Below are 13108 nucleotides of genomic sequence, written 5' to 3'. Positions count from 1 at the left end.
TATACCTCTGAACTGTAAGCCAGCCCCAATTAAATGTTTTCCTTTATATGAGTCGCCATGGTCATGGTGTCTCTTCCCAGCAATACAAACTCAACTAAGATACATGGAAAGAGGGAATGGGAACAAATAATCAACCATCTTGTGTTGGTCTCTGGCCGAGAGCCTGGAGATCTGAACAATGTCTTTGACCCCAACTAATCCTGATATGCTACACATGGATGCTTGACCTACTTTAAATGCATGAGATAAATTTTTACTGCTTGGAGCAATGGAATTTTTCTATTTTAATTCTTGAAATTTGCTGTTGCACATAATGGTCACCAGGTGGCAACAGGAGTCCAAGGATAAGCAAAGAGAAAGTGGTCCATTGCCCCTCAGTTGTTTGCAAACCCATCTCCATACCATTACAAATATCACCAAGGAAAACAAAAGGAAGGGGGAGAGAAATAGGAGGAGGTGGTCAAGGTCCCCAACCCCTAGCCAGAGAGAAGAAAGGAAGTGTGGGATAGGGGATGATCAAGATTTTGTTTTTCCTACAACTAGGCAACTTTGTTATGAAGTTCACCTTTAAGTTCAATAAACAAATCATGGGGGGGGGGGAATGAAGAAAATTAAAAGGCAACAAACAAGGTAGCTCTGCCAGATATTAAAAGCAATGTAAATGGGGCAGGGAGGTGGCTCAGCAGATAAAGGACTCGTAGCCAAGCCTGACAGCCTAAGCTCCATCCCTGGCACCCACATGGGGTGAGAGGGGAGAAGAAAGCACAATCCAGGAAGTTGTCCCCTGATCTCTAGACATGGATGAGGCTCATGGATGCACACATGGAGACACACACACAGGCAGACATACCTGATTCTAAAAAGAGGAGCCAGACATGGTGGTCCACACCCACCTGAAATCTCAGCTTTCAGGAGAACAAGGCAAGAGAATCAGAAGTTTCAGGCCAATCTGGGATAAGTAGAGTCTATCTCCAAAAACTTTCATATAATAATAACAATAGTAATAACAAATTTCAAGTAAAAATATAAGGAAATATGAAGAAACCTATTAAGTGGGCATAATACATGAGAATTCACACATAAAAATATGGAAACATTTTGTGTGAGTACATACTTATGCATAATGGAAACAACACAGTTTAGCTGGGTATAGAAGAACTTACATTCTCAGCATCCCAGAGCTGGAAAGATGGAAGAAGGAAGCCCAGGAGTTCAAGGCCAGCCTGAGCTACAGGGTGGAACTTGTCTCAAAAAGAAAAAAAATGATAGAAAGAAAGAAAAGTAGGGCTGGGGAGATGTCTCTGCATTTAAGAGTGGACACTGCTTTTACAGAGGATTCAAATGGGTTCCTAGCACTCAACTGAATGGCTCACAACTGCTTGACACTTCATCTCATGGAAATCTAATGTTATCTTCTGGAACCTGTGAGTACCTGTACTCATGTACACATACACACACACACACACACACACACACACACACACACACACACCATAATTAAGAAATAAAACTAAAGATTTCCTAATTGAGGGAGGCAGTTGTGGTGGTGTGGTGTACACCTTTAATCCTAGGCAGAGCTCTGTGAGTTCAAGTCAGTCTACTCCACTGAAAGGGTTCCAGGCCAGCCAGGGGTCCATAATGAGACCCTGCCTCAAAAGAAAAAGAGGGGAAGGTGCTGGGAGATCACTGCTCAATCATTGCTCCTGAGTTCAATCCTCAGCAGCCACATGGTGGCTCACAATGGGATTTGATACCCTCTTCTGTCATGCATGCATATATGCAAATAGAGCACTCCTATACATAAATAACTAAATCTTAAATAAGAAAAAAAAACAGAGAAGGAAGGAGAGAAGGTAAAGAAGAGTCCAGAAAAATCCCAATATTGGATGACACTACTGGCAAAGCTGGGGAAGGGGCTCTGCATCCCTTCCTGCCTCCACAGAGTGAACGAAACTTCTGTCTGAGGGGAGGGCTGCCGATTAGCATGATTTACTCCTGGTGTGCTGTGCATATGTGTTGAAATGTCACACTGTGGTTGGAGGTATGACTCTCAGCAGTGGAGCACAAGACTAGAATCCCCCAGTGAAGACTATGGGTGTGTCTCAATGGTAGAGTCCTTGCCTAGAATCCCCCAGTGAGGGGCTGGGGTGTGGCTCAGTGGTAGAGCCCCTGCCTAGAATCCCCCAGTAAGGGGCTGGGGTGTGGCTCAGTGGTAGAGCCCCTGCCTAGAATCCCCCAGTGAGGGGCTGAGATGTGGCTCAGTGGTAGAGCCCCTGCCTAGAATCCCCCAGTAAGGGGCTGGGGTGTGGCTCAGTGGTAGAGCCCCTGCCTAGAATCCCCCAGTGAGGGGCTGGGGGTGTTTCATTAGTAGAACACCTGCCTAGAATCCTCCAGGAAGGGGCTTGGGGCATGACATAAGCAAGGCCTGACATAAGCAAGGCCTCTGCAAAAATAAATAGGAGGAGAGGGTCTGAAGGATGCTGAGGGAAGTCAGTCCCTAGTTAGTTTTTGTGAGGAGAATTGAGGCGGGGTGAGCTAACAGAGAGAATGTCTGGGTGGCATACAAATTCTATTTTTGATTTGTTCGTGGTTCTAAGTGGTTCACCCTAAAATAACACAATTTGGTTTGTTGCGAATTCCAAGAATTCCTATTTTAAGAACTTCCTGGGTTTGTTTTAAGAAAGACTTGGCTTTTTATAATATATTTTAAATTTTATTTTATGTGCATTGGTGCTTTTTCTGTATGTATGTCTGTGTGAGGATGGCAGATCCCCTGAAACTGGAGTTAGAGATGGTTGTGAGCAGCCATGTGGGTGCTGGGAACTGGACCCGGGGCCCCAGAAGAGCAGCCAGTGCTCTTAACTGCTGAGCCATCACTCCAGCTCCTTGTTTGTTTCTGGGTTTTTCTAGACAGGGTTTCTCTTTGTAGCTTTGTAACCTGTCCTGGAACTTGCTCTGTAGAACAGGCTGGCCTCAAACTCATAGAGACCCACCTGCCTCTGCCTCCCTAGTGCAGGGATTAAAGATATATGCCATCATCGCCCAGCTTTTAACTTTTTTCTTTAAAGGAGGAAAAGTTTTGTTCCTTGGGTCAGGCTCTCATATGCCAGTGCAGGCTAATCTGGAACTCACTATGTAGTACAGGCTGGCCTCTAACTTGCAGCAAATCTCCTGCCTCAGCCTGGCAAATCCTGGGATTACAGGTGTGAGCCACCATGCCTACCTGAAGAAGTTCACTATTTGAAACCAGTTTCTAATAGATTAGAAGCAAGGAGCAAGGGTCTGTTGCTAGGAAACACTCTTCACCGTCAAGCCATCCCTCCACCCTGCAGTGTAGGTTGAATGAAGCCATGCTTACTCTTTGTGAGCTTCTGACATTCCATTTCCCAAAAATGGCATGATTTCTTTTTTTCTTTGTGCCTGAATAAAATGCAATGATGTAGATAGAGTGCATCTTCCTTGTCCACTCCTCCTATGACAGGCATGCCAGCTGGCTCCATCATTTGGCTTTCATAGTGCTGTGTATATGGACCTGCTGTGGAATAATCCTCCTGTACACTGTAAAGATTTGTCACTCGAATTGTTTTTTTTTAAAAAAAAATGATGATTGGACAGTAGCCAGGCAGGAAGTATAGGCAGGGTGATCAAACTAAGGATGATGGGAAGGAGAAGGGTGGAGTGAGAGGATCCAGCAAATGCAGAATTGCAAGATGAGAATGCTGTACTGAGAAATAGTAACAAGCAAGCCACTGGCTAAGCATTGGTAAGAACTATGGGCTGATTTAAGTGTAAGAGTAAACAAGTAACAAGCCCGAGCTATTGGCAAAACATTTCTAATTCATATCCAGTCTCTGCATGGTTATTCGGGAACGGGCAGGCAGGAGGGAAATGTCCAATTACATGTATGACTCTCAACCCTGCTGGAAGTGTAATAGAGTATATGCTGGGTCTAATTTCAGGGTTTTTTTTTTTTGTTGTTGTTGATGATGTTGTTAAGACTCTCCCTGTTCTGCACATCCTAAAAAAAACAGCATTTGTTGTTTTCTCTTCCTTCCTTCATTCTTTTCTTCATTTTTTTTAAGAAAGGGTCTCTCTATGTACCCTGGCTGTCTTGAAACCTGCTGTGTAGACCACACTGGCTCAGACTCACCAAGATCCACCTGCCTCTGCAGACATGTATCACGATGCCCAGCTTCTTTATACAGTTGTGTGTGTGGATGCATGTGTGCATATATGTTGTGTGTGTATGTAAGTGCATAGGGGGGTGAGTGTGCACATGTTTGCATGTGGAGGCCCCAGACTGATGTCAGCAATCATTATGGATCCCAACCAGTTTTACACTTCACTCATTTTGTCTCTCAAAATCAAACCCAAACCTGACAAACTTGACTCTTCAAAACACCTAATAACTAATGTTGTTCTGCAGCTTGGTGTGGGCCTCCCCTGTCTCCACCTTCAGAGGCTGGAATTACTGGTGGCTCACACACACACACACACACACACACACACACACACACACACACACTTACATGGGTAAGCAAACTCCAGTTCTCATACTTGCCCAACAAGCATTTAACTGCTGGGCCATCCATAGCGCCTCTCTCTCTCCCTCTCCCTCTCTGCTTCTCTCTCCCCCTCCCTCCTCTCTCCATTTAATCTCCATCTTCTCTGCCCCACCTCTCTTTTGTCAAGGTCTCATGTATCCCAGACAAGCATCAAGCTGACTATGTAGCCAAGGATGACTTTGAACTTCTGATCCTCTTGCCGCCACTCCAGGGAGTGCTCAGACACCCATGCCTGCTGGGAAAAGGTACTTTCATGCCAGAAAACACCCTTCTCCCTTCTGCCCTCCCTGACTCCCGCTGTTCTCGCCCCTTCTTGTCCCTCAATGTTAACCCACCCAATGTTAACCCATCCTGCAGAGGTGTCTCGGACAGTCTGGAGCCTCAGCAGGTCACTGCCAGTCATCAGACTCATTCTCCAGTGGCTTTGTACCTGAGCATTTTCCCTGCATGAACAAAGCCATCCCTGGCACCCGCAAACCAAAGGCAAACAACCCTCAGAGAGGACACTGCAAAGAGAAAGACAGAATCCTCAGGCGAGATGCAGTCAAGGCCTGGGCTTCTTAAGTCCCTGTCAGATTAGGCTGTGAACTGGGAGTGATGTGGACAGAGCTGGAAAGACTCCCCACAGTCCCTGAGTCAATCATGGCTCCAGGTTAAATTAGTGCCTGAAATTACAGCCGCAGAGGCTGTGTTCTTCTGCCCCCTCCGCTCCACGGCAGTGGCACAGCCTGGGTGGCAACCCCAGCAGCAAGGCATTCTCTCGTGGTGCTGAAGTCCACAGTCAGAGGGTCCTCAGGTTTGATTGCCCCTCTAGCTTCTATCCTAAGGTTTCACATGGCTTCATCACCATTTCCTTGGACAGCGTCTCTCCCCTTATAGTCAGGTCTCTGGTATGTCTCAGCTTTTATTTCTTTTTTCAATGACACTAGGTAGAACCCAGAGTCTAGGCAAGCCTTGACTATGTAGTGAGTTAAAGGTCAGCCTAGGCTACTTAGTAAGACTATCTCAAAATAAAAATGTTAAAATAGGCTGTGGCTGTAACTCGGGGATAGAGCACACGACTATAGCACAAACCCTGACTGCTCTCAATAACAAAAACCAGGAGCCTGGCCGGGCAGTGGTGGCGCACGCCTTTAATCCCAGCACTCGGGAGGCAGAGGCAGGGGGATCTCTGTGAGTTCGAGACCAGCCTGGTCTACAAGAGCTAGTTCCAGGACAGGCTCCAAAACCACAGAGAAACCCTGTCTCGAAAAACAAAAAAACAAAAAAAAAAAAAAAAAACAGGAGCCTGATATGGGGCAAATGCTGGAAGATCAGAGAGACAAAGTAGCAAGCCACCGCCACCTCTTAACCTCACCAGCTCCTCGGCCTGAAAGGGGCCAAGCTCCTGTTTCCGCCCTGCCTTACCACTTCCTCTTTCCACCCAGCTATATCATTTCCTGTTTCCTCCTCCCAAGTGCTGGGATTAAAGGTGTGTGCCACCACTGTCTGGCCTCTGTGGTTAACTAGTGGCTTAGCTCTGCCTTCTGGACTTCAGGCAAGCTTTGTTTGTTAGAGCACAAACAAAATGTCACCACACACGACCTTGCACAAGGCCCTTACTTCAATCCTTAGTACCACAAAAAGCAGTCAGAAGTGAAATCAGTTGCTTTTGGTCTACTCATTTTGAAAGCAAACATGCTACTAAACCTTCAGGGGATGTAGTCAATTGTTACACAGGCACATGAATTTATATTAACACTTACATCAATATATTCATATATATTATCATATATATATATATCTTGGCGTCATGGGGCACACCTTTACTCCCAGCACTGGAAGGCAGAGGCAGGCCAGTCTCTGAGTTTGAGACCAACTTATTCTACAGAGAAAGTTCCAGGACAGAGAAACTCAACCTCAAATAACTAAAAAAAGAAAAAGTTTTTGTAAGTGTGTGTGGTATGTGCAGATACTGTGTGTGTGTGCATGTGTGTATGCACACCAAGCACAGATGAATGTATGAATATATAAAAACTGCTATGTTTTGGGGGGTTTGTTTTCATTTTGGTTTTTGAGACAGGGTTTTTCTGTGTAGTCCTGCCTATTCTAGAACTCACTCTGTAGACCAGGCTAGTCTCAAACTCACAGAGATGCCTCCTGACTTCTGAGATTAAAGGAATGTACCTCCACTACTAGGCTGAGAACTGCAAATTTTAAACAACGAAATCTTAAAACTGCCAATCAATAAATGAGCCACTGGGGCCAGTGAGATGGCTCAGCGGTTAAGAGCACTGACTGCTCTTCCAGAGGTCCTGAGTTCAATTCCCAGCACCTACACAGAAGAACACCACCATCTGTAGTGGGGTCTGATGCCCTCTTCTGGAATAAGGGTGCACATGCAGATAGAGCACTCATATACACAAAATAAATAAATCTTTAAAAAATAAAAATAAAATAAATGGGCCACTGAATTGAATAGACAATTCTCAAATGGAGAAACACAAATGACCGATAGATATTGTTCTTAAATGTTCAACATCCTTGGCCATGTGGAAAATGTAAATTTAAACACATTGAGATCCAAACAGTTATCACAAAGAACAGCAATGAAAGTCAGTGCTGGTGAGGCTGTGGAGAAAGAGCCCTGTGCCACTACACATTCCTGTGCCATTCCTGCAGGGAACAAAAAGTGCCATAGCCTGATTCTCTGTAAACGAATAAAGATTGAGTTCTAGAAACTAAAAATAAACTATCCCGATTAAATATTCATTAAGGCTGGGTCTTATTTTGTATGTTTTTCTTGCTGTTGCAATGTTGGGGGAGAACACAGACACATTCTCAAACAGCCCATGCTGCTCATACTCACTGTGGAGTTGAGGGATTTGAACCTGGCTGTTTGTGGTTCTAAACATGTGTCAGCATAAAAAAGATAGAGACAGGATCTGGGGAGCCACCTCAGTGGGTATCATGTTGGCTGCACATGTGTGAGGACCTGAAATCAGACCCTTAGAGCCCATATTAGAAAAATAAATCTGTGAATTGATTGGTAGCTTTCCCAAAACTAGAGAAGCAAAGACAGCAGATCTCTGGGGCTCAATGACCAGCCAGTCTATTCAAATCAGTGAGCTCCAGAGTCACCGAGAAATCCTGCATCAAAAAATAAGGAGAGTGAGCTTGGTGGTGGTGGTGCACACCCTTAGTCCCAGCACTTGGGAAGCAGAGGCAGGTGGATCTCTAAGTTCAAGGCCAGCCTGGTCTACAGAATGAGTTCCAGGACAGGACAGCCAGGGCTATACAGAGAAACCTTGCCTAGATAGATAGATAGATAGATAGATAGATAGATAGATAGATAGATAGATAGGTATTAGATGATAGATAGATAGATAGATAGGTATTAGATGATAGATAGATAGATAGATAGATAGATATTAGATGATAGATAGATAGATAGACAGATATTAGATGATAGATAGATAGATAGACAGATATTAGATGATAGATAGATAGATGTGACTGAGGATTAGCCTGGTTTGTGGATCATCTTCTTCTTCTACCTCTTCTTCCTCCTCTACCTTCGCCTTATTCTTATTTTGAGACAGGGTCTGGTTATATAGCCTCACTGAATTGGAACTTATTATGTAGACCAGGCTGGCCTCAAACTCATAGAGAACTTCCTGCCTCTGTCTCCCAAGTGCTAGGACAAAAGGTATGTGCCAGACCTGGCTGAATTTCTGATCGTCTTGTCTCCACTTCCCAAGTATTGGAATTACAGGCATGTGCTACCATGCCCAATTTGAGCAATGGTTTTTATTTCTAGTCTCTCACTGCAGCAACGTGAGCCAGGGTGCCAGAAACCTGGGCTCAAAGTGACACTCTATGAGTTGTAGCATGAAAATATGGTGGAAACCATTAGCTTCAGTGACACCGACCTGAAGAAAACTGAGATCCAGGAGTACATTGCAAACCAAAGTGATCACTGGGAAAGGAGAGAAGCTTGCTAAAGCCCTAGATTAAGATTACCTACTCCATTCCTGTCATCTCCAAGATCCCTTCTGCAAGTTAAGACAGAAGATTCAAGCTACACTGTGAGCTTGTACACTGACGCCACTGACCTTAGGGCTTCTACACGGGGTCCACTGACCTGAGGGCTTCTACACGGGGTCCACTGACCTGAGGGCTTCTACACGGGGTCCCCCAAATGGGCTGCCAAATTTTTACCATTTTGCTTGGGATATTTTAGAAAATTATTTGTCTAATTAACTAAAATAAAAGCCTCGTGGTAAAAGAATATTTTTCTTTCTCTCTTTTTTGTTTTGCTTTGGCTTTGTTTTCAAGACAGGGTTTCTCAGTGTAGCCTGGCTGCCATGGAACTAGCTCTATAGACCATGCTGGCCTTGAACTCACAGAGATCTGCCTGTGTAGCAAGAGTTCCTGCAGAGCTCTCCAGCTGGTTTAATTAAACCTGATTTCGATCTACCTTTTGTGACTGTTACCTTTTATGTCCTGTACCTTCTGTTTGAAGTATAGAAATCTTATCTAGCTGGCCAGTGGCTGCATTTACCTTTAATCCCAGAACTCGGGAGGCAGGGATCTCTGTGAGTTCGAGGCCAGCCTGGTCTACAGGGTGAGTTCCAGGACAGCCAGGGCTACACAGAGAAACCCTTCCTCAAAAAAAAAAACAGAGAGAGAGAGAGAGAGAGAGAGGAAAAAGGAGGAGGAGGAGGAAGAGGAGGAGAAAGAGGAGAGAAAGAGGGAGGGAGGGACGGAGGGAGGGAGGGAGGGAGGGAGGGAGGGAAGGAGGAAGGAAGGAAGGAGGGAGGGAAGGAAGGAAGGAAGGAAGGAAGGAAGATCTTATCTGAGAGTTTCGTAAAAGTTCAAAGCCTATGCAAAACTTGGTCATGGGTGGACTCAGGAAACTAAGATGACTGGGAATTGCTTTGGCATTTGTCTCTTTGGGGAGCTTCAGAGAAGAGATTTTGGTATGCGGAAATTAACTTGCTAAAGGTGTAAACTGTGTAACATAAAAGAGCCTCCTGCAAAGCTATGAGAATCAGTCAGTTCACCAGAGACTGACTCCCCTGTGGCTGCGCGAAGGCTAAAGTTCACCCTAGAGTGACCCTGTGATCCACATAGATCCAACACCTGACTCAACACGCCTGCCTCTGCCCCCCTAGTGCTGGGATCAAAGGTGTGCCCCAACACTAATTGGCTATATTTTCTTTAAAATAAGAGCCAGGCATGGTGGTGTGTACCTGTAATTCTACCACCTGAGAGCTGAAGGCAGAAAGATCAGTAGGAGTTCAAGGTTACACAGTGCATTCAAGGTTAACCTGGACTAGGTGAGACCCTGTCTCATGAACTCTTCCAAAAACACAAAGAAAGAAAATGCAAAAAGTAAAGGTATCTCAGTTAATGTGAAATCTGAGATACAATATTTTTCAGGGAAACTACCAATATTCTTTATTTTTTATGAACATCGGTGGTTTGTGTGCATGTATGTCCTTGTAGGGTGTCAGGTCCCCTGAAACTGAGGTTGTTACAGACAGCTATGTGCTTTCATTGTGGGAGTGCTGGGAATTGAACCCGGATCCTCTGGAGGAGCCACCAGTGCTCTTAACTGCCGAGCCATCTCTCTAGTCCCAGGAACCACAAATTAGAACAACTTGTTCCAGAAGAAAGTAATATATCTGGATAAATTGATAGCCAAAAAAGGAGTTGAATTTGTAGGCAAAGACATACCAAATAGGCATGAAGCCCAGCAGGGCTACACAGAAAATTAAACCATGGGCTAATTCCATATTAAAAGATATGTAGGGGGCTAGAGAGAAGGGTCAGAGAACTTGCTGCTCTTGTAAAGGACCTAGGTCTAACTTTCAGTAACGAACAACCATCTGTAACTCCAGTTCCAGGAGATCTGACATCTCTTCTGGCCTCATGGACACCACGCACACATGTGAAACACACACAAGGAAAACACTCATACACATAAAAATAAAACTTATGCAAAACACTACTGAATAAACTATCATGACATCAAACCCAGTGATGATGGAAAGGGGGCTGGTGCAGTCTCAACAAGCCATAAAACCCAGAAATAATGGGTTAAAAAGAACTTAACAAAATTTAGATATCTTAACAAAATTTAGATACTGCTGGTCTTATGTTAACTTGACACTAGAGTTGCTAGACTAGCAAGATTTATCTCTATGGAGGGAACCTCAAATGAGAAAATGCCTCCATAAGATCCAAATGTAAGCAGGGTGGTGGTGGCTCATGCCTTTAATCCCAGTACTCAGGAAGTGTTATACCAGGTACTTGTCCCCAGATGAATTCATGGAGCCCAGATTCCAATGCAAAGCACAAGAGTGTATTTAATATTCAAATCTGAGTTTGGACCACACCTCCAACACGCCAACGCAGTGGGTGAAGGACATAGGGCCCAAGCCCAGGGAAGGGGACAACTTTGAAATGCCATAATCAGGGGAGTTCACATACTGTCATCTTGGGATTGGGTGAGGAGTACATAGGCTAAGGTAGTTTCTGAAACAATCGGTCAGTTTTGGGTGAGAAAACCCTAACAAAGAGCCATTAATAACTGACAAGGTCTCTTCAAGGACGGGACACCTCCTCGGAACATCTAGACCTCGTTACGTTTTGTGGCCCTGCTCTCTAGCTCCTTAATGGGCTATTTTCAGGGTATCCATTCAAATTCCACTATCGCAGCACGTTTCTGGAGCTGAGATCGCGCCCCCCTCATTATGTGGCTTAAGATGAAGTCCCTTCTTTAAAATGGAGTTTGCAAACTCAGGTCCTGTCTCCACGGCTCTGCATTGGCTCCTGTCTCCATGGCTCCGCATTGGCTCCTGTCTCCATGGTTCCGCATTGGCTCCTGTCTCCATGGTTCCGCATTGGCTCCTGTCTCCATGGCTCCGCATTGGCTCCTGTCTCCATGGCTCCGCATTGGCTCCTGTCTCCATGGCTCCGCATAGGCTCCTGTCTCCACGGCTCCGCATTGGCTCCTGTCTCCATGGCTCCGCATTGGCTCCTGTCTCCATGGCTCCGCATTGGCTCCTGTCTCCAAGGCTCTGCATCAGTTCCTGCCTCCAGTTTCCTGCCCTGTTTGAGTCCCAGCCCTGGCTTCCTTCAATGACTGACTACAGTATGGAAGAGTAAGCCAAATAAACCCTTTTCTCCCCAATTTGTTTTGGTCATGGTGTTTCACTGCAACAATAGAAACCCAAACTAAGACAATCTTAACTAAAGAACCCTTGGCAAATTAGGGATAGAGCAGTGCACTGTTTGCAACCTGTAGGTCACAACCCCTTTGGCAAATCTCTATCTCTAAAAATATTTACATAACATATCATAAAGCAGCAAAATTACAGTTATGGAGAGCAACAAAAATAATTTTATGGCTGGGGGGGGTTCACCACACATGGAAACTGTATTAAATCCCTCAGCTGAGGATTCACTGAAATAGAGCATAATAAACAAATGAAGTCTGGGATGGAGTTCAGCGGTAGAGCCCCTGCCTAGAATCCCCCAGTGAGGGGCTGGGGTGTGGCTCAGTGGTAGAGCCCCTGCCTAGAATCCCCCAGTGAGGGGCTGGGGTGTGGCTCAGTGGTAGAGCCCCTGCCTAGAATCCCCCAATGAGGGGTTGGGGTGTGGCTCAGTGGTAGAGCCCCTGCCTAGAATCCCCCAATGAGGGGTTGGGGTGTGGCTCAGTGGTAGAGCCCCTGCCTAGAATCCCCCAGTGAGGGGCTGGGGTGTGGCTCAGTGGTAGAGCCCCTGCCTAGAATCCCCCAATGAGGGGTTGGGGTATGGCTCAGTGGTAGAGCCCCTGCCTAGAATCCCTTAGTGAGGGGCTGGGGTGTGGCTCAGTGGTAGAGCCCCTGCCTAGAATCCCCCAGTGAGGGGCCGGGGTGTGGCTCAGTGGTAGAGCATCTGCCTAGAATCCCCCAGTGAGGGGCTGGGGTGTGACTCAGTGGTAGAGCCCCTGCCTAGAATCCCCCAGTGAGGGGCTGGGGGCGTGAATCTGCAATAAAACACTTATCTAGAACCCACCAGCAAGGGATTGAGAGTTGGCTCAGTGATAGAGTCAAAGATTTCTATAAAAATTGACAAATTTCACCCCTATCCACCCCATCCCCGTGAAAGGATCCACTAAGACCTAAAACCACACAAAGTTCCTTTGCTCCCTCAAAGCTAGGCCCCTGCTTGGAGACAGCCTGTTCCCACCACTCACTTGTTTCATTGACTTTGAATCACCCCATGGGGTTATTCAACAGACTAACAGTGAACGGTGAACCCGAGCATGTTGGTGACTGTGCAATTTTCACTAAGAAGTTAATATCTTAAAGCATCGTATAGTTAAAGGGCCAGTCTTAGTAACAAAAGATTTGTAACTGGGCATGGGAACCAAGCCTTCAATTCCCGCACTCAGAAAACAGAAACAGGCAGATCTCTTGAAGCCAGCCTGGCCTACACAACAATTTCCTGGACAGCCAGGGCTACAGAGAGACCCTGTCTCCAAAAAAAAAAAAAAAATCTCTGTGTGTGTA

The sequence above is a fragment of the Microtus oregoni genome, unplaced genomic scaffold (assembly GCF_018167655.1).
Source record: "Microtus oregoni isolate MIOR12 unplaced genomic scaffold, Mior012 000006F_ref0000085, whole genome shotgun sequence".
Classification (NCBI taxonomy): Eukaryota; Metazoa; Chordata; class Mammalia; order Rodentia; family Cricetidae; genus Microtus; species Microtus oregoni.
This window is presented reverse-complemented; position numbering follows the sequence as displayed.